Below are 24,802 nucleotides of genomic sequence, written 5' to 3' on the forward strand. Positions count from 1 at the left end.
AAGCTCGGATTGTAGCCTATCACGATTGTGGTTTATCGTATCGAGACATTGTTACTCGCGTTGGTCGAGACCCAATGACTTTTAGCAGAATATGGAATCGGTGGGTTCCGGGGAGTAATACGGAACGCCGTGCTGGATCCGAACGGCCTCGTATCACTAGCAGTCGAGATGACAGGCATCATATCCGCATGGCTGTAACGGATCGTGCAGCCGCATCTCGATCGCTGAATCAACAGATTGGGACGTTTGCAAGACAACAACCATCAGCATGAACAGTTCGACGACGTTTGCAGAAGCATGGACTATCAGCTCGGAGACCTTGGCTGCGGTTACCCTTGGCGCTGCATCACATACAGGAGCGCCTGCGATGGTGTACTCAACGACGAACCTGGGTGCACGAAAGGCAAAACGTCATTTTTTCGGATGAATCCAGGTTCTGTTTACAGCATCATGATGGTCGCATCCGTGTTCGGCGACAATGCGGTGAACGCACATTGAAAGCGTGTATTTGTCATCGCCATACTGGGGTATCACCTGGCCTGATGGTATGGGATGCCATTGGTTACACGTCTCGGTCACCTCTTGTTCGCATTGACGGCACTTTGAACAGTAGACGTTACATTTCAGATATGATACGACACGTGGCTCTACACTTCATTCGACCCCTTCGAAACCCTACATTTCAGCAGGATAATGCACGACCGCAAGTTGCAGGTCCTGTATGGCCCCTTTTGGATACAGAAAATGTTCGACTGCTGCCCTGGCCAGCACATTCGCCAAATCTGTTACCAAATGAAAACATCTGGTCAATGGTGGCCGAGCAACTGCATCGTCACAATACGCCAGTCTCCACTCTTGATGAACTATGGTATGGTGCAGAAGATGCATAGGGAGCTGTACCTGTACACGCCATCCAAGCTCTGTTCGACTCAGTGCCCAGGCGTATGAAGGCCACTATTACGGCCAGAGGTGGTTGTTCTGGGCACTGATTTCTCAGGACCTATGCACCCAAATTGCGTGAAAATGTAATCACATATCAGTTCTAGTATAATATATTTGTCCAATGAATACCCGTTTATCATCTGCATTTCATCTTGGTGTAGCAATTTTAGTACGCAGTAGTGTAATCAGTGCTTACTTTATCCAACTGCAGAACTTAATTCTGACAGAACTAAATACATGATTAAATAATTTGCGCCATTGAATTTCACTAACTTTACAACAAAATCGGCCAAAAATATTACACAAAAGATAATAACACAAGAATGACAGCAGAACAAGAAGTGTCACAATAATTAATCTCAGCCCAGAATGCAAAAACCCAAAACATACTGTAGTGGCGTAGGACCGCAGCAGCGTGATACAGTAAGAGAACCATAACCAGGCTGCAGCCACGGGCTGATTGCCAGTCAACACCCCTGCCTGCACAGCAACCTCGGCAGAAGCTTGGCTTCTGTGTTCTCCAGTTCCATGAGACGTCGGCCGAGATTGGGATAGTGACCAACTGCCGCATGAGTAAAGGCGGACCCCCATCATTGGTCTGTGCCACATGTTTCCAAGCTATGTAGAAACACATTACAGCTGTGGTTAGACGTGCAGTGTGAGTCAAGCGCGAAGTCAGGTGGCGTCAGATGGCTCGAGTGAATGTATATATGAAGTCTCTTCGGGCTGTCAGCCGAGTAGCATTGTCGTCTCGTAGAAACGTTTCGATGGAATGCGTCTCGATCATCATCAGGCGAATCATCATCGCCTGAAGGTGATGGAGACGAATTCCATCAAATGGTTCAAATGGCTCTGAGCACTATGGGACTTAACATCTATGGTCATCAGTCCCCTAGAACTTAGAACTACTTAAACCTAACTAACCTAAGGACATCACACAGATCCATGCCCGAGGCAGGATTCGAACCTGCGACCGCAGCGGTCACGCGGTTCCAGACTGAAGCGCCTAGAACAGCACGGCCGCACAGGCCGGCCGAATTCCATCGAAACGTTGCTACGAGACGACGATGCTACTCGGCTGACAACCCGTGAAGACTACGTATATGAAATTCGCCTTGAAAGCCTGCACTCGAGTGAGTGTAGTTTCTATGCAATGTGGTAGAGGTCCACTAGCTGACGGACACTGTTGGAGCTACAGTCATAATACTGTTAACTTTATTTGCAAGTTTTGTTTGCTTAATATTCTAATTGTTTGTGAATTACTATTATCATTGTGGTTCGTTAAGAGTGACAGAAGGTGTGAATGTGAAATAGTGGTTACTGTAAAGTTTTTGTACTATACAGTGAAGAAACTGGTCACATGAGGAATGTGTTACGCCTGCGTAGCGGGGAATTTATTATTAACTATTTAGTCAGTTTATAGGACCTGGGAAATGAGATCTTGATTTCGGAAAAGTAGTTTTGTTAAGAGGGAATTAATTATATAATTGTGGGTTTTTCAAATCACATTTTTCTTAATTTATTGTTCTGATTCATTGACAAAATTTGACTGGTTCTCTATACATGCGCGGGACTGAGCGGGCTTTTAAGCTGCTTCCGATTGGCTGTAATGCTTCTCTACCAATCAGAAATTAGCATATTCGCGAGTACTTTTCGAGATGGAAACTTCTCTTGTGTAGAGACATGACTACAGTCGGGGCTTGCATATCACAGTGAGGATATGTTCTGATACGTGCTCCATTGGAAATTATTATTATTGTGATATTTCAGTTTGAGAAATACCGTAAAGTGTGGAACAGAATTGGAGATAATGCACGGAGTGTCATTCAGAACTTTTGGTGACGTTTGAAACATGTAAATACCGCGTAGCGTGTTACTTACTCGCGAACTTTAACAACTTCTTCCGTGAGACTAATACTAGCAACATTTGACAGACCAATTCTAAAGGATATAATCCGTTTGTAAACGTTTTGTGTAGGATAGCTCATAATCACCATAAACTGGTTACGGTTACGAATGAGGTGTCATGTGAACTTTTCAGACTTTCTATAGTTTAGAGTAAGACCTGGTAAGTAACAGGTGTATGCAAGCTTATCGTAATAGAGTGAAATATTACGCACATAAATAGTTTCATTTAACTATTTCTGTCACCGACAAAACAATTTTAGCGCGATTTGAGGTTACGATCTGAGCAGCTGTTTTTTCTGTATTTTTTACGGCGGAGAGCTTCATGTCAGTGACGTGAAGGAGGCGTACGTTTAAGACGAAATTCTGCACCATTTGAGTGGTACTTTGCGAAGCACCGCGCTGAAATACTTGAAAGCACAAATGCAGCCTATCAGGGGATGGGAATAACCTGTATTTTTTTTTGTATTTGTTTGGTCTTGGTTATAAGAGGAGTTATTTTTATTTTTTGTTGATAACCAAGTAATAAAAAAAACTCTAAGAGGAGGTTTTTTTAATTGTTTTTTTGTTGATTACCAGGTAATCATACTTCAAGAAGAATATAATAATTCCAATCCCAAAGAAAGCAGGTGTTGACAGATGTGAAAATTACCGAACTATCAGTTTAATAAGTTACAGCTGCAAAATACTAACGCGAATTCTTTACAGACGATTGGAAAAACTGGTAGACCTCGGGGATGATCAGTTTGGATTCCGTAGAAATGTTGGAACACGTGAGGTAATACTGACTCTACGACATATCTTAGAAGAAAGATTAAGGAAAGGCGAACCTACGTTTCTAGAATTTGTAGACTTAGAGAAAGCTTTTGACAATGTTGACTGGAATACTCTCTTTCAAATTCTGAAGGTGGCAGGGGTAAAATACAGGGAGCGAAAGGCTACTTACAATTTGTACAGAAACCAGATGGCAGTTAGTCAGGGGCACGAAAGGGAAGCAGTGGTTGGGATGGGAGTGAGACAGGGTTGTAGCCTTTCCCCGGTGATGTTCAATCTGTATATTGAGCAAGCAGTGAAGGAAACAAAAGAAAAATTCGGAGTAGGTACTAAAATCCATGGAGAAGAAATAAAAAATTTGAGGTTCGCCGATGACATTCTAATTCTGTCAGAAACAGCAAAGAACTTGGAAGAGCAGTTGAACGGAATGGATAGTGTCTTGAAAGGAGGATATAAAATGAACATTAACAAAAGTAAAACGAGGATAATGGAATGTAGTCGAATTAAGTCGGGTGATACTGAGGGAATTAGATTAGGAAATGAGACACTTAAAGTAGTAAAGGGGTTTTGCTATTTGGGGAGCAAAATAACTGACGATGGTTGAAGTAGAGAAGATATAAAATGTAGACAGGCAATGGCAAGGAAAGCGTTTCTGAAGAAGAGAAAATTGTTAACATCGAGTTTAGACTTAAGTGTCAGGAAGTCGTGTCTGAAAGTATTTGTATGGAGTGTAGCTATGTATGGAAGTGAAATATAAACGATAAATAGTTTAGACAAGAAGAGAATAGAAGCTTTCGAAATGTGGTGCTACAGAAGTATGCTGAAGGTTAGATGGGTAGATCACATAATTAATGAGGATGTATTGAACAGGATTGGGGAGAAGAGAAGTTTGTGGCACAACTTGACTAGAAGAAGGGATCGCTTGGTAGGACATGTTCTGAGGCATCAAGGGATCACCAGTTTAGTATTGGAGGGTAGCGTGGACGGTAAAAATCATAGAGGGAGATCAAGAGATGAATACACTAAGCAGATTCAAAAGGCTGTAGGTTGCATTAGGGACTGGGAGATGAAGAAGCTTGCACAGGATAGAGTAGCATGGAGAGCTGCATCAAACCAGTCTCAGGACTGAAGACCACAACAACAAGAACAACCAAGTAATAAACCGAAATATCAATCGGCCATAGCAGCAGTGCAAAAAATTTTAGTTTTTAAATAAACCTTTTCTTTTTTGCAAAAAAGGAGCGTAATTTATTACACAAAATATTCAATGGTTCGAAATATTGCGTTATTACAGAAAATGGAAAAAGCTATCAGTGGTATTTTAGTAACAATGCCGACAGAAGTGAGCAACAAATACATTGCATAACAATCGGTAAAGCGTTGCTGAGACAATAATGTCCGTGTTGTCTTGGCTTAAGGTACGCAATTACATGCAGCGTGCAGGACAAGTCCCACCTCGCCTGCACGGTAGTCCCTCGTTGTCATCACCGGATATCCCTTGCATTTCACATGGCGCCATACTTAGTCTGCAAATATTTTTACGACTTAGATATGAAGTACAATGCTTGATTGCCTTCAAAAGATTAAAGATCTGTGTACCATATCTATCAAATAATAAAAGATAACGGTAATTACGCCAATGAAATTGAAAAGTTAACAACAATTCATTCACAGTACACAACAAAATTAGAAAGTAGCTGATCTGTTGCCTGTGTCTAAATGGTATACCCATGTCTGCTTGTAGCCCTTCAAACTTGACAAATTCACAAAGAAAACGAAACAATTTTTTTTGCCGGCCGCTGTGACCGAGTGGCTCGAGGCCCTTCAGTCCGGAACTGCGCGAATGCTATGGTCGCAGGTTCGAATCCTGCCTCGGACATGGATGTGTCTGATGTCCTTAGGTTAGTTGGATTTAAATAGTTCTATGTCTAGGGGACTGATGACCTCAGATGTTTCATAGTGCTTGGAGCCATTTGAACCATTTGAATGTCAATTTTTTCCCTTTAGCACTGAGTATTCGTAATGTCCAAATAGTGGTTTGACCCCTGATTACATCACGATTTTTGAGCATAGTTTAAAATCATTTGAATCAGTAGAAAATGCTTGTGTTTTTTTGTAGTATCCATCCACTTATCACTTTTTAAGAAAAGTGTCTTTTATTTGACTATTTAATATTTTGAGCCTATCTTGAATACGGAAGCCAAATTTCCCTGTCTTTATTCTATTTCTACATTTATTATAGGAAATAGCAGGAGGAAGAAACCGAAGCTCGGTTATTTCCGAAACTGGTTATTTTGAGCGGTTTCAATAGTCAGGTTAAACTGGTATGTAAAAAGCCGAGATAATCGAAAAGCGAATGTTTCAGTGATAGCTGCGATCCTTAGCCGGTCATCATCGACCAGCTGGGCAATGTATCGGCATTCCGTCTGTATCAAATGCAATTTTGGACTATTTGCTGGAGCTATGTCGCCGCCGTCACTGCCATCTACAGGCCGCGAATTCTGGAGCCCTGACTGGGAGCTGAGGCCCCTAACACACAAGAAGTCAACACTCGCCGCTCACCCAATAGTGGGTTTCGAACCCCCTACCTCCTACAATACCCAACCAAAAGTCAACACCGGAACTAATACATCTATCACAGAATACACCAGCCAAAATTACGCTCTGATGGGTACGACAAATACAAACAACAAAACGGCGAACGGCAGCAGTAAAGATAGATTAAGATTTCGATGAACACAGCACCAGTAAAATAAAGCTTTCCAACCTTTATAAAAATGACCTTGCCACAGTTGAATATTGGTAACTTAATTTGGGCTACAGACGAATGTTGAAACTTAAGTGGAATAAGGAGGTGCTGCGCAGAATCGGAGAGGAAAGGAATATGTGGAAAATATTGATAAGGAGAAGGGATAGTATAATAGGACATCTGTTAAGACACGAGAGAATGATTTCCACGGTACTAGAGTGAGCTGTAGAGGGCACAAACTGTAGAGCTGTAGAGGAAGAAAGAGATTGGAATACATCCAGCTAATAATTGAGGACGACTGATGACGCGAAAAAAAAAATAATTTCCATTACTTTGATTTGCAGCTCCTTGTATTGACCGTGTTTGCAGTTAAAATTGTTGGATGTGAGGTAAGTTTTTCTCAGTACCCAAACATGTTTCGGCACCACTGAGCCATCATCAGTGGGTTTTCGTTTTTATTTATTCTGCAATGTGAACATTTTTTGTTAAATGATTCGGTTGCAGATGACAAGCTACCTTTAGTAATTAATGTAAAGGTATTCACAAAAAGAAACGATCTGAACTAAAAATGCACATAACTTTATAATCATTTAACAAAAAAAAGGATAAATAAAAGCGAAAACCCACTGATGATGGCACAGTGGTGCCCAAACATGTTTGTGTACTGAGAAAAACAGCATTTTGGATAACTGGCCGACTTCACATCCAACAAAAAATAATATGGTCAAACCAGACCCACTTTCCGCAATGCAGGATTGTACTGATCACAACCGGCACAATATCCTCGTGTTGTCGTAGCCAAAAACACACCACAGGTAACAACAATAGACTGAGTTTCCTGAAATCACAAATCCAGCCTCTGTCCACTGCTCCAGTGCTTTATTATGCCCCCTGTTGACAGTGATCCGCTGTCAGCTCCACATGCAAATCAACCAGGCTACATCAGTGCTTTTGAGCCATTGCTTTCTGATGTGGCACGTTGAGGTGGTCGTCCTCTCTAGACACTGCTAGCTGTGTTGCCTTCTAGCTGGCTGTCGACGTACTCATGTCTCCGCTGCGGCTCTGCTTCATGACGACAGCAACCACTCTGTCCTCCATCAACATGGGTCGGCTCTCGTCCACTAACACTCACGGCCAGCCACGCCGGTACACATACAACCTTTGCTGGCCATCCATATATAGCCCAGAGCCAAACACGCCACTGGCCATGGGCTCCCAGAAGCTGGTTCCAAGCTGATGTTGCCGATTCGCCACCATTCAGCAGACTGCTCGTCGCTGTGAGAGCACAGTGCTCCATGCCTCATCGGCTGTTTTGCTGTGTGCTGGCACAAACAACCAAGTGAGGCCGAAAAACGACCGCACTGTGAATCACTAAAATTACTAAAACTGTAGGTATACGAAATGGAATTGTCATATAGACCCTTTCATATGTAAGGCAAGATTCGGACTTCGATTTACTAGTAGGATTACGAATGAATTTTCCGGGCATGTTTGTTTACCATTTCTTTCTTTTTCTTTAATTAATGTCATCTGCGGCATCTAAGATATGTATGTAAGTGTTGTACATGTTTTATGAGCGCTATGCCCAGAGAGACTGAACTGCATAAAATTTCAGAAACGAGCAGACTTTCTGGCAGTCGAATGAATGAATGAATGATATTACAGAAAATGGGCCATTGTGAGCAAATTTAAAGTACACTACTGGCCATTAAAATTGCTACACCAAGAAGAAATGCAGATGAGAAACGGATATTGATTGGTCAAATGTATTATGCTAGAACTGACATGTGATTACATTTTCACGCAATTTGGGTGCATAGATCCTGAGAAATTAATACCCAGAACAACCAACTCTGGCCGTATTAACGGCCTTGATACGCCTGGGCATTGAGTCAAACAGAGCTTGGATGTCATGTACAGGAACAACTGCCCATGCAGCTTGAACACTATGCCACAGTTCGTCAAGAGTAGTGACTGGCGTATTGTCACGAGCCAGTTGCTCGGCCACCATTGACCAGACGTTTTCAATTGGTGAGAGATCTGGAGAATGTGCTGTCCAGGGCCGTAGTCGAACATTTTCTGTATCCAGAAAGGCCCGTACAGGACCTGACACATGCGTTAGTGCATTATCCTGCTGAAAGGTAGGGTTTCGCAGGGATCGAATGAAGGGTAGAGCCACGGGTCGTAACACATCTGAAATGTAACGTCCACTGTTCAAACTAGCGTCAATGCCAACAAGAGGTGACCGAGACGTATGACCCATATCACCTCATACCATCACGCCGGGTGATACGCCAGTATGGCGATGACGAATGCACGCTTCAAATGTGCGTTCACCGCGATGTCGCCAAACACGGACGTGACCGTCAGGATGCTGTAAACAGAACCAGAATCCATCCGAAAAAATGACGATTTGCCATTCGTGCAGTCAGGTTCGTCGTTGAGAACACTATCGCTGGCGCCCCTGTCTGTGATGGAGCGTCAAGGGTAACCACAGCCATGGACTCCGAGCTGATAGTCCATGCTGCTGCAAACGGCGTCGAACTGTTCGTGCAGATGGTTGTTGTCTTGCAAACGTCCCCATCTGTTGACTCAGAGATCGAGACGTGGCTGCACGATCCGTTACAGCCATGCTGATATGATGCCTGTCATCTCGACTGCTAGTGATACAAGGCCGTTGGGATCCAGCACGGCGTTCCGTATTACCCTCCTGAACCCACTGATTCCATATTCTGCTAACAGTCATTGGATCTCGACCAACGCGAGCAGCAATGTCGAGATACGATAAACCGCAATCGCGCTAGGCTACAATCCGACCTTTATCAAAGTCGAAAACGTGATGGTACGCATTTCATCTCCTTACACGAGGCATCACAGCAACGTTTCATCAGGCAACGCCGGTCAACTGCTGTTTGTGTATGAGAAATCGATTGGAAACTTTCCTCATGTCAGCACGTTGTTGGTGTCGCCACCGGCGCCAACCTTGTGTGAATGTTCTGAATAGCTAATCATTTGCATATCACATCATCTTCTTCCAATCGGTTAAATTTCGCGTCTGTAGCACGTCATCTTCGTGGTGTAGAAATTTTAATGTCCAGTAGTGTATTTATCTTATCTGCATACTCCTTCATGAATTTTCCGACTTTATTTGTAGTGTTCAGGTAAGCAGTTTAGTTCAGGACAATTTCTAGTAAAAGAAAGTCAAGTGTATATTGGCATAAATTGGCGCTATCTTAGTAATATCAGACAGAGAACCACTCGCTGTCCTCGAAGGCCACGCGGTAGGAGGGCCGTCATTACGTACATCTTGGCGCATCGGGCGTCGGAAAACGATGAAGATAAAAGTGAACAAAACAAAGTGTCACGTGCACACAGGGAGAACCAAAAAATGGTTCAAATGGCTCTAAGCACTATGGGACTTAACTTCTGAGGTCATCAGTCCCCTAGAACTTAGAATTACTTAAACCTAACTAACCTAAGGACATCCATGCCCGAGGCAGGATTAAAACCTGCGACCGCAGCGGCCGCGCGGTTCCAGAATTTAGCGCCTATAACCGCTCGGCCACTCCAGCCGGGAGGGAGAACCAAAATATTTATTTGCCTTGTGCAGAGAACTCGCATGCGAAATTAACACGATAGTTCATGTATTTGATCTTCCTGAACACTTGCATGCTTTGTAAAGTTTGTAATAGTCCAACGCTGTAGGAACTAGAGATGCTCAGAGTCATCCCTTATACCGAACGTTTTGAGATGGATCATCTTATTGAACTGGTGCGATGAATTTTTGCTGTTGAAGTAACGTTAAATAGGAGTTCTTAGATAAATCTTTAAAGTAATAGATAAGATGCTGAATTTTTTTGTATATAAAAATTTAATGATCCTTAGGAAAAAAAACGTGTGAATATTTCTAAGAACTTTCCTTTTGCGTGTGCTGCCTTTTTGTTAGGCTGCGTTTTGCCCGTTCGGTTTTACCCAAGCCTTTGCTTGAGAACTGGGTAGTGGGAACCACTAAAGATTAAATTACTCTCATTGTTACCATGGGCGTTTACCTTCTTTTTTAAAAAATCTGAGTGGGTGCTGAGAAAGGAAGAACTCATTCTTATTTAATACATAACAAAAAGTGATTCTTAAGATCGGAAAGAAATATTTAGATTCAGGGAGGCTAAATGAGGAGTAAAAAACTATAGACCTATGTAGTAATTGTAAAGAATGGCCAAAGCAGGGGAGAATCGGAACTGGAGCTCAAACTGAACTACAGCGAACTAACGAAACGGTTTCGTTTCTCTTATCCGACACATTTAGGAACTGCAGCCTGAAGTGTGCAAACAGAACGATTTCTGCCTTCCGGTTCGACGCAGTTCACACGTTTCGGAACTGGAGCCTGAACTGAACTAACTGAACGGTTTCGGTCTTCCGGGCAGACTTACACCACATAGTTTACCGTTAGGAGTTAGGTGTAACTAGTATAAATGTAGGAGGGATTCGTTCATGCGCATTCTAACTTCCAATAAGCAGAAAAACCAGAAGTGAGAGAACGGCACTGCGCTAAAAGAAAGATCGCTCCGAATAGTTTCTTCGCCGGAATTGTTCATTTTAAATAGTTCGCCCTAAATTATGCATTCCTAGTGCATACTTACGAATCTTATATTAGCACCGAGAATACAGCTTTGCCACAGAAGTAACGTTAAGATGCGGGATAACATTAAATCCTTCTGCACTTTCCGCATTAGGCCAGCTGCGGCCTGTTACGGTTCCCATCTCTTTCTCCGTCCTCTAGGACCTCTTCTACCTTTATGTTTCAATTTCTTTTCAGTTCTCTATCCCATTTCTTTTTCTTTTCATTCAGTTTTTCTTTCATTCTCTCAATTCTTATCACCTTTTGGGTACCTTCATTTCGTATTTTATCTATTCTTTTACATCCCCATAGCTCTAACAAATCTCATTTTTAATTCTTGTATTTGAATTTCTTGTCTTTTATTCAATAGCCACGATTTACGTCCGCATAATAGGTCTCGAAAAGCACCTGCCTTATAAATTTTCAGTGCTCTTTCCGGGTTTTATACTTTAAAGTTCTATTAACTGTTCCGCAGATACTTCCAAGTCTATTAGATTTAAACTGTGTATCATCTTCGTATTCATGCGATGTTTTACATCTAAGATAGTTCAAATATTTTCCTTGTTTAATTGCATCTTAATTATCTACCGACTTGGTTCTTACAGAATATTTTCCACAAAATACCGACAAAGTTGACTTACCAGAAGATATTCTCATATTACATGCTCTACATATTTTATTTAGTTTATAAATAACTCTATGTAAATCATCATCTCGTAAGAAATCATGTAATCGTATCAGCCTGTAGGATAAATTTTTAGATCACTCAATTGTTTGCTTGCACCTCAGTGTTCTAGAATTTCGTTTGCGAATGTCATCAGTACCGTAGGTACTGAGCAGCGTAGGGGCTAAGGTACAGTCTTGTGTCCAACCTTTATTTATTAGTATCTATTCTGTATGCGGGCGTGATACATCTAAGATTATTAGTACCCGGATATTCATGACCTAAAAGAAGCGAGACATGCAAACACTTATGACCTAAAACTTATAAAACAGTACCCTTAAAGCATGGTTCAAGAACATGCTGAAGAGTGAGGGGTAATGAAGATGTTTGTTCGCTGAATTTCTGCATCCGTAGCGTAACGTACAAACAGATTTTCTTGCCATAGGAAATTACTTTCTCCACATCTGGATATTTTGATCTCACCTCTTCTGAAACGCGGTACGAGGCATGTACAAAGCAAGTGACTTACACCACTTCGGGGTAGAGAATGTCAATCCTCTTGACTGCTTTAAGCATGAGTGAAGTGACATCTTTTACTGACAGCAAAACGTTGTATCTGTTCACCCCATGCGGCCACGGTAGTTGCATGGAGTTGTCAAACAAAACGGCAATTTTCGAGCTGCCTAATCTTTCGAAAGCTTCACTTGTCACGGAAAACATTTCTCCATGCTCGTCAACTTTTAGAACACCAACAATATTTCCAACATAAGGTCAGTCGTTTCATCTATTGCCACCCAGACTTTTTGATCAGCAACATTAATTCGTGTTCTCTTGAGCACCTCCTCTTAGCATACGGGTAAATAGTTCATTTTCGCTGTAGATTTATCTGGAACTGACCTGTCTGAAGCGTGGATATTTCATTTCTTCCAATATAATGCTGTAAGACATCATCATCTCACACAGGTCCTTAAAGAATGACTACACTATTGAAGATTCTGCTGAAACAAGAGCGTTTGTCTACTGTCATTTTCAACACAGTGTTACGGTGTTGTTGTATGTACATTAAACCGCTTTTCTGCATGAACTTCAACTTCACACAGTTCACAAAATAATATTTCCCCGTCAGTGCTGCAGAACAATAACAGCTCCACGTTGTAGGAGCATTTTACTGTCGGATATTGAACTAGACCGAACGAGTATTCAAACGGAATAGCGTGAGAACGTGTGTGATGTTCATTACGTCGGAAGCCAACTATGTTGGCTTCGGGAGTATTTGGCAACCTGTAGGTAGAAGGTCTGAAATCAACGAGTCAGCGAACCGACTAGTGAACTAGTGTGTCACGCTGCTGTTCACTATAGTCCTCCTAAATAAATCTTTGTAATAATTCTTGTGCTTATTTGCGACAGTATCATCTGAAACATAGTCATGTGAGCAAAATTTTCATCCTTTTATTCTTGAGTCCATGAAGATATCACAAATATATGCACTTCGGCAAAAGTTGTCCGAAATATGACCTATTATGGCAAAAGTTGGTCGAAATGTGACTATCACTAGGGAAATCGTAAAAAAATACCAGGGGGGTTTAGTAAGCAATGCAATAGGCTTTTTTAATTTTTTTTTTTGTATATTTTTATAGCAATTTGGGTTTATTCAGGATTCCCATACACCATCGTATTCCTCTCGCCCTTGACTACATAACTCTATTACTCAGTATAGTTTCCGTTTAATGCAACGGTCTTACATCACCTTAGAGCGAAGGCCTGTATGCCAGTTGCTCGGCCACCGTTGAAAAGACGTTTTCAGTTGGTGAGAGATCTGGAGAATGTGCTGGCCAGGGCAGCAGTCGTACATTTTCTGTGTCCAGAAAGGCCCGTACAGGACCTGCAACATGCGGTCGTGCATTATCCTGCTGAAATGTGGAGTTTCGCAGGGATCAAATGAAGTGTAGAGCCACGGGTCGTAACACGTCTTAAATGTAACGTCCACTGTTCAAAGTGCCGTCAATGCGAACAAGAGGCGACCGAGATGTGTAACCAATGGCACCCCATACCATCACGCCGGGTGATACGCCAGTATGGCGATAGCGAATACACGCCTCCAACGAGCGTTCACCGCGATGTCGCCAAACTCGGATGAGACCACCATGATGCTGTAAACAGAATCTGAATACATCCGAAAAAATTACGTTTGGCCTTTCTTGCACCCAGGTTCGTCGTTGAGTACACCATCGCAGGCGCTCCTGTCTAATCGTCAAGGGTAACCGCAGCCAAGGTCTCCGAGCTTTTAGTCCATGCTTCTGCAAACGTCGTCGAACTGTTCGTGCTGATGGTTGTTGTCTTGCAAACGTCCCCCATCTGTTGATACAAGGATCGAGACGCGGCTGCACGATCCGTTACAACCATGCGGATAAGATGCCTGTCATCTCGACTGCTAGTGATACAAGGCCGTTGGGATCCAGCACGGCGTTCCGTATTACCCTCCTGAACCCACCGATTCCATATTCTGCTAACCGTCATTGGATGTCGACCAACGCGAGCAGCAGTGTCGCGATACGATAAACCGCAATAGCGGCAGGCTACAATCCCACCCTTATCAAAGTCGGAAACGTGATGGTACGCATTTCTTCGCCTTACACGAAGCATCACAACGACGTTTCACCAGGCAACGCCGGTCAATTGCTGATTGTGTATGAGAAATCGGTTGGAAACTTTTCTCATGCCAGCACGTTGTAGGCGTCGCCACCGGCGCCAACCTTGTGTGAATGCTCTGAAAAGCTAATCATTTGCATATCACAGCATCTTCTTCCTGTCAGTTAAATTTCGCGTCTGTAGCACGTTATCTTCGTGGTGTAGCAATTTTAATGGCCAGAAGTGTCAATTCGCTTCTGCACACCAATTTAAGACCAAAGACGTGACTTGTAAAGCAGTACAATTACATTTGCTAGTAATAAAAGAAAGGAAGGCACACACTTGAAGGTAGTTACTGATTACGTTGTGCAACAGAAAGATTAGTGGCCACAAGTGAATCTTTATGTCAATTATGTGATCACTCATCACTTCTAACAAGCTGCCAATCCAAATCTAACGAGATTACGTGGCTCATCTATTAACGTAACACATTCTAAGGATACCGAGCAGTCACGTCAAACATAACAGGTTATGCGGCCAGCTCCTTCGGAATGCCCTCTTACCTACAGACCTGTAACGCAATGAAACAATGCCAGAGGCGTTCTGTTGATGGCAGTTCGTGAAATATGTAGCCTGACTGCAGTATTTCCTCACTTGTATTCCTACTGAAGGCACGGAACGTGTAATGGTTAATAACGCAGTTACATGATGATTACCATGTGCACAGAATATTATGATAGTAGCAGAATTCGTAAACATGAATGTGTCGATGGGAGGGGAATAAGAGTACATCTCAGAAGGTTCAATATTATTTTGCTGCTCATATCATTATTTCCTTTTCTTTCCTTTCCGTTCCGTCCCATCCATCTTCAGTTATATGTGTACCACACCTGCGGATTCTGCAAGGTGTCTCGTCTTTTGGCTATGTCCGAAAGAACGTACACCATGCATTCATATAGCCAATTTACCTCAACGGGCAATAAATCCACAACCTTTAGTGCAGATGCCTATTTACGTTTGACCTCCAGTGGGAATGTAAAATTAGCGAACATGGAGGATGCGGAAGGGGACTGCGAACAGGTGGCACCAGATGTGACTGTGAGTCGGCCGGGCAACGTGCCGGGATAGTTCGCCCATTTTCGATACGGGCTGTATGTGGGTAGTGCAGAGGTTTGCGCAACTGCCTAACAAGCAGGCGATCCCGTGTTTGAGTCTCAGCCAAGCACGCGTTTTCAGTCATCCTCTCTGATTCCGCATGAAGACGCGAAGCAGCTGATATCTTTACTTCATTCCCTTTCTTCTGGTTTGTCCCCTTCCACTTTCAACTCACATGAAAGTTACTTTTAATTTATGGAACTTATTTTGAAGATAATTAATATTGTAACAGCACTCGAAAAATCATTATCATTACATTTTACTCATTTTCGTCGTCTACGGTAGATTCACAGCCTGACATACTAAATTTTGAGCCTTCCATAAACAAACGTCTTACTTGTTTGTCTTAAAGTTTGGACAGAAAGATGGGTTTCCAAATACTTAACAGAAATTAAAACAAAGAGACCGCAGAAACGTATATTAGCCCTACATTATTTTTTGTTGTTGTTGTTTTTAGCAAAATGTTTTGAACCGATTCTCCTCTTCAATGAAAGCCGCGACGCTAAAAACATAACCCCAGTTCTCTGATCCTGAACAGAACGGTCGCCATAACAACGGCTGATGAGATCTAGTGGTATCTATCTCTTAGTTACAAGCATGGAGCGAAGAAATAACAGTTTCTCATATTTTCTGGAATGACTGAATTACGGACAGTAACAAAAATCAAAAACCAAGTATTCACATACACGAACAGCAGAAATAAACTTCATGAGATATGTGAGAGACTGTAATGAAATGGATATAAGACGGAATGAAACAGTAAGATCAGATTTGAAAATCTATTCAGTTAATGCAGAAATGGAACAGAATCGATGGAAGTAGAAGGATCATGTCGATAGAATGACAAAGCAGATTGCCAAAAAAGATAACGACTTTTCGGCCGACTGGAATAAGAGAATTAGGTCGACTTCGAAAGAGATGGATGGATGGACGATAGAGAACGGAACAGGTGACTACAGCACCTACTCCTCGGGATGAGGTGATGTTAATGGTGAACTGAAACATAGCGTGTGATTTTTAACTGAGGTTACTTATGGGTGTCAAAAACTTCACAGCAGTCTTCGAGATGACAATTCTGACCGTTGCCTTATGAGAAACAGTAATTACTTTCCAGGCGATAGGCGTAGGTCGGACGTACGTGGAAGTCACGACCGTGTAAATGGTCTTCATCGATCGCAACCTACAAATCCGCTAGCCCACATGCTGAGACGATACATCAACCTGACACTCGGGCGCAATTACACCTCGCTACAGACTGCAATGCGAGCGGATGTGGTTTTCCACGCACGCCTCCTAGAGGCTATTCGCCAACGCACGTATCACTGGCAAATGCCGAGGTCAGAGGGAAGAGTAATGCTCCTTAGTACTAAAGTCTACATACATTTTCAGCTAAGAAATATTGATTATTTTCAGCCATAATGGCTATGTTTGTAAACCGTGACTGTGTGGGAAAATTATTTATTTCAAGTTTCTGCTACCAGTCACGTTTTATTTTATGCTTAATATAACATAATGCAACGCGTTTCGAACATGTTTTGTTTATTTTCAAGCGTTCGTACATACATACATACATCGAGACGTGTTATTTAAAAATAAACAGTTTTAAACCAGATTAATCTAGAACACTTTGTTTTTTACTGTAGCTGCTGGTGTGGCATTTGGGGGAAAGGAGGGGGCAGACATCACTGACTTCAATTTATAGTTTACACTGCCCCCTCCTTCCCCCCAAATGCCACACCAGCAGCTACAGTAAAAAACAAAGTGTTCTAGATTAATCTAGTTTAAAACTGTTTATTTTTAAATAACACGTCTCGATGTATGTATGTATGTACGAACGCTTGAAAATAAACAAAACATGTTCGAAACGCGTTGCATTATGTTACATTAAGCATAAAATAAAACGTGACTGGTAGCAGAAACTTGAAATAAGAAATATTGAGTTCCCGGTTACATAATTTCTTCCAGCCTTTACAGAAGTTAGTCCAAGAACATTGTTACCAGTACATACGTTGTATGTACCATAAGCCATGTGATAACAAATAGCTTCTTTAACAATTTGGAGACTGAAAATTCCAGTATGTCTGCATCTGATGGTTGAAGAGGAACAGAACTTACGTTATTTCATTTCAAGTACTCAAAGAAGTCATTTTAAGTAACTTTTGTGCTGTTTCAAGGGACGAATTAACCTTACAATGTTTGACACAAAAGAAACTAGAGTTTTCACGTAACTAATAAGTGAAACTCCCCGTCGACCTCCTCTCAGATTCAGTAGGAAAAGGACCGAGTGGACATCTCGTTAAAAAATTGAACACAAATCAAGCATGAAAACATGAACTAGGTGTACTGGAGTGTGAAATAAACAAAATAGAAACAGTGGAATGCCCAAGGATAGTAAGTGCAATCCACAGCAGCCGGGATGGCAAATGGCGTTGTGGTTAAGTGGTTGTGGTGTTGGACTATCACGCGGGCGAACCGTGTGCAAACCTCCCTAATGCCAATTTTTCTTTTTTTTTCTCTCAGCAGTTCGCTTTATTCAAATTTCTGTCTTTGTCATGGTGTAACGTCCGTTTGCAGAAGCGTGATGTGAGGTAGGGATCTATAATGACAACTGATTCGGTACAGTTACTCTATTAGCAGCCGAAAAGCAGTAGCTTTAAAAAGGGAACAGCAAACGTTTGATGTCAAGGCGACAAATCAACCAAATTCTCCACAGGAAAACACGTCTAGTGTATCGTACACGGCTGTAGTGACAGTTTGTGTGTCGTGTGACAGCAATCTGTTACCGACGCACCTAATTTGTACGACTGGTAAGTGAGTGAGATATGCCTCCTTGCCCGAAATAGGTGTTCGCATTAATGTGAAAGTGAGCACTCCCAACGAAATCATAAAAACACAATAGTTTGTCACACAAACTGCAACAAATCAACGCGACGGTTTCTCAATCACAGACTTCCTGTGTGCTCTGCCAAGAAATATGTTTTTAACATTTCTGAAGTTGCATTCCGTTTTGGAAGTCTTGACCCTTGAATTCCTTTTCTGTAACATAATCCGTTTATTTGTTGTTTCCATTTCTGTGAGACATTTACGTGGCATCTCGCCTGCTACCACTATTAATCACATTTACTTGCGACGGTAACGTGTTCTTACCACATGAGTCATATACTATAACAAAATGTATAGTATGACAACTGGAAAGTCTGCAAAGGGAAACAAACATTTCAGTGTCAGGACGGACAGTTCATAATGTTGCCCGCATCTCGTGGTCGTGCGGTAGCGTTCTCGCTTCCCACGCCCGGGTTCCCGGGTTCGATTCCCGGCGGGTCAGGGATTTTCTCTGCCTCGTGATGGCTGGGTGTTGTGTGCTGTCCTTAGGTTCTTTAGGTTTAAGCAGTTCTAAGTTCTTGGGGACTTATGACCACAGCAGTTGAGTCCCATAGTGCTCAGAGCCATTTGAACCATTTCATAATGTTGTGCAGAAAACAGGCACGAGGCAGTTTTGCACACGGCTCGTCCGCTTGGCTGTTCAACAACGCCTTTGATGTTGCAGGTTGTTCTTTATTTCACTTCTTGTTCTTGGACGGTCCACTGTTTTTTTTGCTTCTTTTTTCACAGTTCAGTATGCTTTCTTCCTGTTTTCATGCTTTATCTGTGTTCAGTGTTTGACATGCTGTCCACTGAGCCACCTTACCACTAAATCTGAGGGGGGTGCGATGGGAAGTTTCCCTTATAAGAACCTATATTTCATTTCCTGTTCCGTGTTCATATGCCATGCTAAGTTCATCAAAACAGATCAACCCTCAACACAGCAGATGAGCTGTTTTCTGGGTTTGAATCCTTAACACTGGAGCAGTTCTAGGAGCTGCAGTCTGGAACCGCGCGACCGCTACGGTGGCAGGTTCGAATCCTGCCTCGGGCATGGATGTGTGTGATGTCCTTAGGTTAGTTAGGTTTAAGTAGTTCTAAGTTCTAGGGGACTGATGACCTCAGAAGATAAGTCCCATAGTGCTCAGAGCCATTTTGAACCTTAACGCTAGCTGTATGTTATTGTAGAACCACATTCTGGTTTGTTCATGGGTACGGATAGCTCAGGCTACTCGCAATCGTAAATTGCTTTCCATAAGCCGTGTCGCAGATCCCTCTTAACTTGTGTCAGGCCATGACGAAGCACGCTTATTACAGACGTTATCTTGCATCACACTGGAAAATATCAAGCCGTGAAACTGAACAGCTCTTAAACAAATGTAAACAAACGTTTGTTACGAAACTTAAAATTATACCAACGGAGGTTTCTTTTTCTTTTAAACTTTCGCAGACGAGGATTTGAAGCATATATTTATCTCTGAATGACACAATAAACTTTTTGAATGCGAGTATTCCAGTGGAAGATGACGGATGACCACAAATGCACATCAAGATTCGCGAAAAGCAGTGCAGTGCTCCGGGATACAAGACTGTAGACCTAATCCTGAGTGATATTTGTGTTATTGGTTATTGCTTACCTGAGTGGTATTTGTGGTATTGATTATTATTTATTTGTAGCATAAGGATGGAAAAGGTTTTCGTCGCATTGAAACTAAGAAGCAGAATGTGAAGAAATTATGTAGGGAGACGATACCAAAAATTTTTCTCAACCGGAAAATGAAAGTCTAAGGAAGTTTATTATTTTAGAACTGATTTATAAAAGCCACTTTTGTTCTATGCATTAGAAGCATTAGAGGCTAGTGTACAGCCTCACAGGAGTTGGTGTGAGGTACACAACGACAGCAGACTAGTAACTGAAGATGTCTGGTGATTACACGCAGGCTAAACCTGAATTACTTGCTTCAGTTGGCATTATAACCGCAGCCACCCAACATTTGCGAACAAGACATCACAAATCAAGCATTTAGAAAAGATAAGGACGTTCAGAGTTGCATGTTGAAACACATACATTCGTTTTTCAGTGGCATGTTTTGCCATTGCCTCATATCGAAATAGTAGGCACAACAGTAGCATTCAGATACTAAGAAAGATTTTCTGGTACTTATTTGATGTAGTTCAACTACTTTATGCACGAACATACATTTCTCTAAGAGGAACGTAAATACTGTACCAATTCCTGTGGGCATCATTTGGCTAAATGTACGAACGGGGAGCGTGAAAATAACGACAGGACTTACACCACTTCTTCTTCGTTTCTTCATAAAAAAAACCGCGAACTTGTAAAATATTTCGATTATTCATTTTATGTATTGCAGAGACAGATATGGATTCCATAGCAGTTCGAATTTTTCTGAGGATCGACAAGTATTAATCCTGAAAGACAATCAACGCATTTTGTCCCATCACTGGAATATGAGTTGATCCTATTCCTTGTGAAATTCTGGAGAGGGGAACAGGTACTTAAATATGTTCAAAGTACACAAAGGAGTGTCACATGAATGTTCAATATTCACTGTCTTGGAGAGTAGCAAACACATGTTATTTTATTCCCTGCTAGATAAACGAATTTTGGTAAGCACGACCGTGTGAAAAGTAGCATTGTCAAACAGCAAAAGTTGTAAGTTTGCTTGGGGATAGTGTCTGTAACATTAAGTACATTGTCTTTCAAAGCGGACATACTTACTCAAAACTACCCACTCTCCCAAATATTCAGAATTCTCTCCACTCTTCAAAGCTGGAAGAATACAGTAAACTCCCCTGAACACGTGAAACATTGTTATTGGTCGCTTATAAGTGTCCTATCTTCCACAAACTACAATAAGCATCTCTTCTACACTTACTGTGTGTTTTGTCAATCTTAGGTGTGCCATGAAATTTGTCGTTTGGCAATGTCTTTTTTTTTTCACTGTAGTCTCTTCATGTTAAGATCAGCCACCCCTTCTTGTTATTTCTATCCTCATACTACTCATATGAAAAGATTTGGCTGCACCGTTAGATATCTAGGAATTAGGTTGGAAAGATTTGGAATCGGGTCGCCGTAATGGAAAGACAGAGGTCCCCACACAACTGTATCATATTCAATACATAATTTGTATTTATTGAAGTCAGTTTTAAAAACAATCAAGAGTAAAACTGACTGAAGAGTCAAAGGATACATGACTTTTAAACGGCTGCTACAAATTAAGAGCCACCAGCAATTGACTATACACCAAAAGCCCAAAATTTTAAGAAAATAACTACAGTTAGCTAAATTCACTGTGTTTTATTTTATTTTTTTTTCAATTGAAAGACTTGCCATTAATTATGAATTCACTGTCACTCAGTATACTGCCAAGGTACAGTATTCCAAAAACAATTAACAACGTTAGCCCAGATTCCCCGATCAGATTTGAAGCAATCGATTTTTAAACAACTGTTTTTAGTTATGTACCCACTGTCATTCAGCAGACAGCAAAATACAGAGTACAAAAACAATTAACAGTCACTGAATAAGCAGCTACAGTTAGCCAAAACTCACTGATCGTATTATAAGGGAATAACCCTTTAACATTGGCTATTATTCAAGAACCCAGTGTCATTCGGTAGACAGCATACTAAACAATTTTAAAAACAATTAACAGTTACTGAATAAGCAGCTACAGCTAGCCAAATCGGATTTTCCGCAAATGACTTATAAACAGCTGCCATTAACTATCGAAACGCTGTTTCAGGACACACACAAAGTACAGAATTTTTAAACAACTGACAGTCACTGAACAGGCCGCTATAGTTAACCAAAATTCACTTATTAGATTTTAAGCAAATAATTATCAAACAGCTACTACTGATTATGAATTTAGTGTCGTTCAGTAGACAGCAAAATACAGGAGAAAAAAACAGTAAACAGTCACTGAATAGGCAGCTACACTTAGCGAAAATTCATTGATCAGCTGAGTGACGATAGGAATACAAGACGACAGACAAAATTTGCAGTGTGTGTGAGGAATGGCAGCTAGTCCTAAGTGTGGAAAAATATGAATTAATGCAGATAAAAAGGAAGAACTAATCCAGTCGAGTCCTTTAAATATCTGGGAGTAAAGTTGCAAAGCGATATGAGGTAGAACGAGCATGTGAAAATTGTGATAGGGAAGGCAAATGGTCTACTTCGGTTTATTGGGAAAATTTTGGGAAAGAGTGGTTCACCTGTAATGGAGACAGCATGTAGGAATATAGGACCCTGGTGCTGTGTATTCTTGAGTACTGTTCGGGTGTTTGCGATCCGAACCAGGTCGGATTGAAGGACGACATCGAAACAATTCAAAGGACGGCAAATAGATCTGTTACCGACAGATTCGAAAAAAAACTTAAGTGTTACGGAGATGCTTCGGAAACTCTTATGGGAATCCCTGGAGAAAAGGTGGCGTTCTTTTCGGGAAACACTACTGAGAACATTTAGAGAACCGGCATTTCAAGCTGACTGCCGAACGATTCAACTCTCGTTAACATACATCGCGCATAAGGACCACGCTCTATTTGCGAGTGGAACTGGAGTTGAAATGACAAATAATGGTACAGGGTACCCATCGCCAGGCACCTTACGATGATCTGCGGAGTACCTATGTAACCAAATGACTTTTAAACAGCTGCTATTAATTATGGGTGGTGGTTGCATAAACCCCAGCGGGGATATCAAAAAGGTGCAGGAGATCTTTACTACAACCGTCAACCCTGCAGCAGAAAAAATAAAAATAAACAAGGTCAAGGCGACCAAAAATGTTGTGAAAGTTGACGTCGCCACCGAAGAAGACAGAGACAAAATTTTCGATCATGCAAAACTAAAAAAGTTAATTAAGTGCGAACCGCCCAAAAAGCGGAATCCTGTGGTAACCTTATACGATGTACCCACTACAATAAACGAAGACGACATATTTGAAACAATTAACCAACACAATTTTGAGGACATGAGTGTGGAAACTTTTAAAAGCGAATTCAAATTGCGCTTCAAAACTGGACCCAGAGAGCGTGATGTTGTGCACCATGTTGCTGAGGTCTCGGGGAACATGTGGCCCAAGCTTACCATTATGGGCAAAGTATATATGGGATTCCACGCAATTAACCTAAGAGACTATCTAGTAGTTCCCCGGTGTCATAACTGTGGAGACCTAGATCATGTTCACAAACATTGCCAGCGAAAGCCGGCTTGCTCCAAATGCGGGGCAGAAGATCACACCAGAAAAACCTGCGGCAGAACTGGGATATGTATCCCATGCACGAGGAGAGGAAAAAGAAGTTGAAGTGCCACAGAAAGAAACCCCCCTATCTACAGGGTGCTAGAGCAGAAGTTCATTGCCTGAAGTGATTATGACTGCCGGCCGGAGTGGCCGAACTGTTCTAGGCGCTACAGTCTGGAACCACGCGGCCGCTAGGTCGCAGGTTCGAATCACGCCTCGGGCATGGATGTGTGTGACGTCCTTAGGTTAGTTAGGTTTAAGTAGTTCTAATTTCTAGGGGACTGATGACCTCAGCAGTTAAGTCCCGTAGTGCTCAGAGCGAGTTGAACCAGTTGATTATGGCTGAGCCCATATCAGGTTACAGGAGGACTAAAAAAAAGTCCCCGAGTAAAAGGTTGAGGGATGCACTAAGGCCAGTAGATTCAAGGAATTTTTGCAAAGATTTTCCAAGATACAAACCGAAAGAGCGAAAACGAGAGATGCGTGTGTGCAAACGGACCCTTGTGGTCAGACAGACGCTCCCTCTCCCTCAAACCGGGAACCAAGGTCGCTTGAAGATATAGAACGACCGAAACGCCATCCTGTGGTATTAAGTCTTCCAATGATAAAGCAGAATGACAAGTTTAGCATAGAGAAGGTGCAGGTTAACATTGTTAGTGGTACATGTTCATCCACAAATCCATCGTCTCAGAGAGGTTTGGGCGTAGATCCCAATAGGATATACCCCAACCTAGAACATGCGATACAATTAGCGCGCCTGGAGGAGCCGGCGGTCTTCACCACAGCCCTGAGACACGTGGTACGTGGTACCGATCTAAATGAACTGTACAATCAATCTGTCATCAAAAATGGAAGATTAGCGCACTACTAGAGCAAAAGTTGGCCAGAATCACTCATCAGAACATACTTTGCAGGTGAACCTTTTAAAAGTAGGACAGATTAATTCACATAAAATCAAGTTGTCGTGCAGGAACTCCGAAGAGTCGTGGAGGAGAGGAGTCTGGATGTGCTCCGTTTGCAGGAGCCATACTCCCAAGCTGGGCGAATCCCATTTGCAGCAACCAATTGAAAGGTAATCCACAGTGGAGTGGAACCCAGCGCTGCAGTAATAATTACCAACAAAGCGTTAAGAGACATGGCCCTTGCACAGTTCTCTGATGACCACTGCAACGTCGTGGAACTACAATCACCAGCTGGAGCACTGTACAGCATTAATATGTACTTTCAGTACGGTAGGG

This window comes from Schistocerca americana, chromosome 7 (genome assembly GCF_021461395.2).
Source record: "Schistocerca americana isolate TAMUIC-IGC-003095 chromosome 7, iqSchAmer2.1, whole genome shotgun sequence".
Taxonomy (NCBI): Eukaryota; Metazoa; Arthropoda; class Insecta; order Orthoptera; family Acrididae; genus Schistocerca; species Schistocerca americana.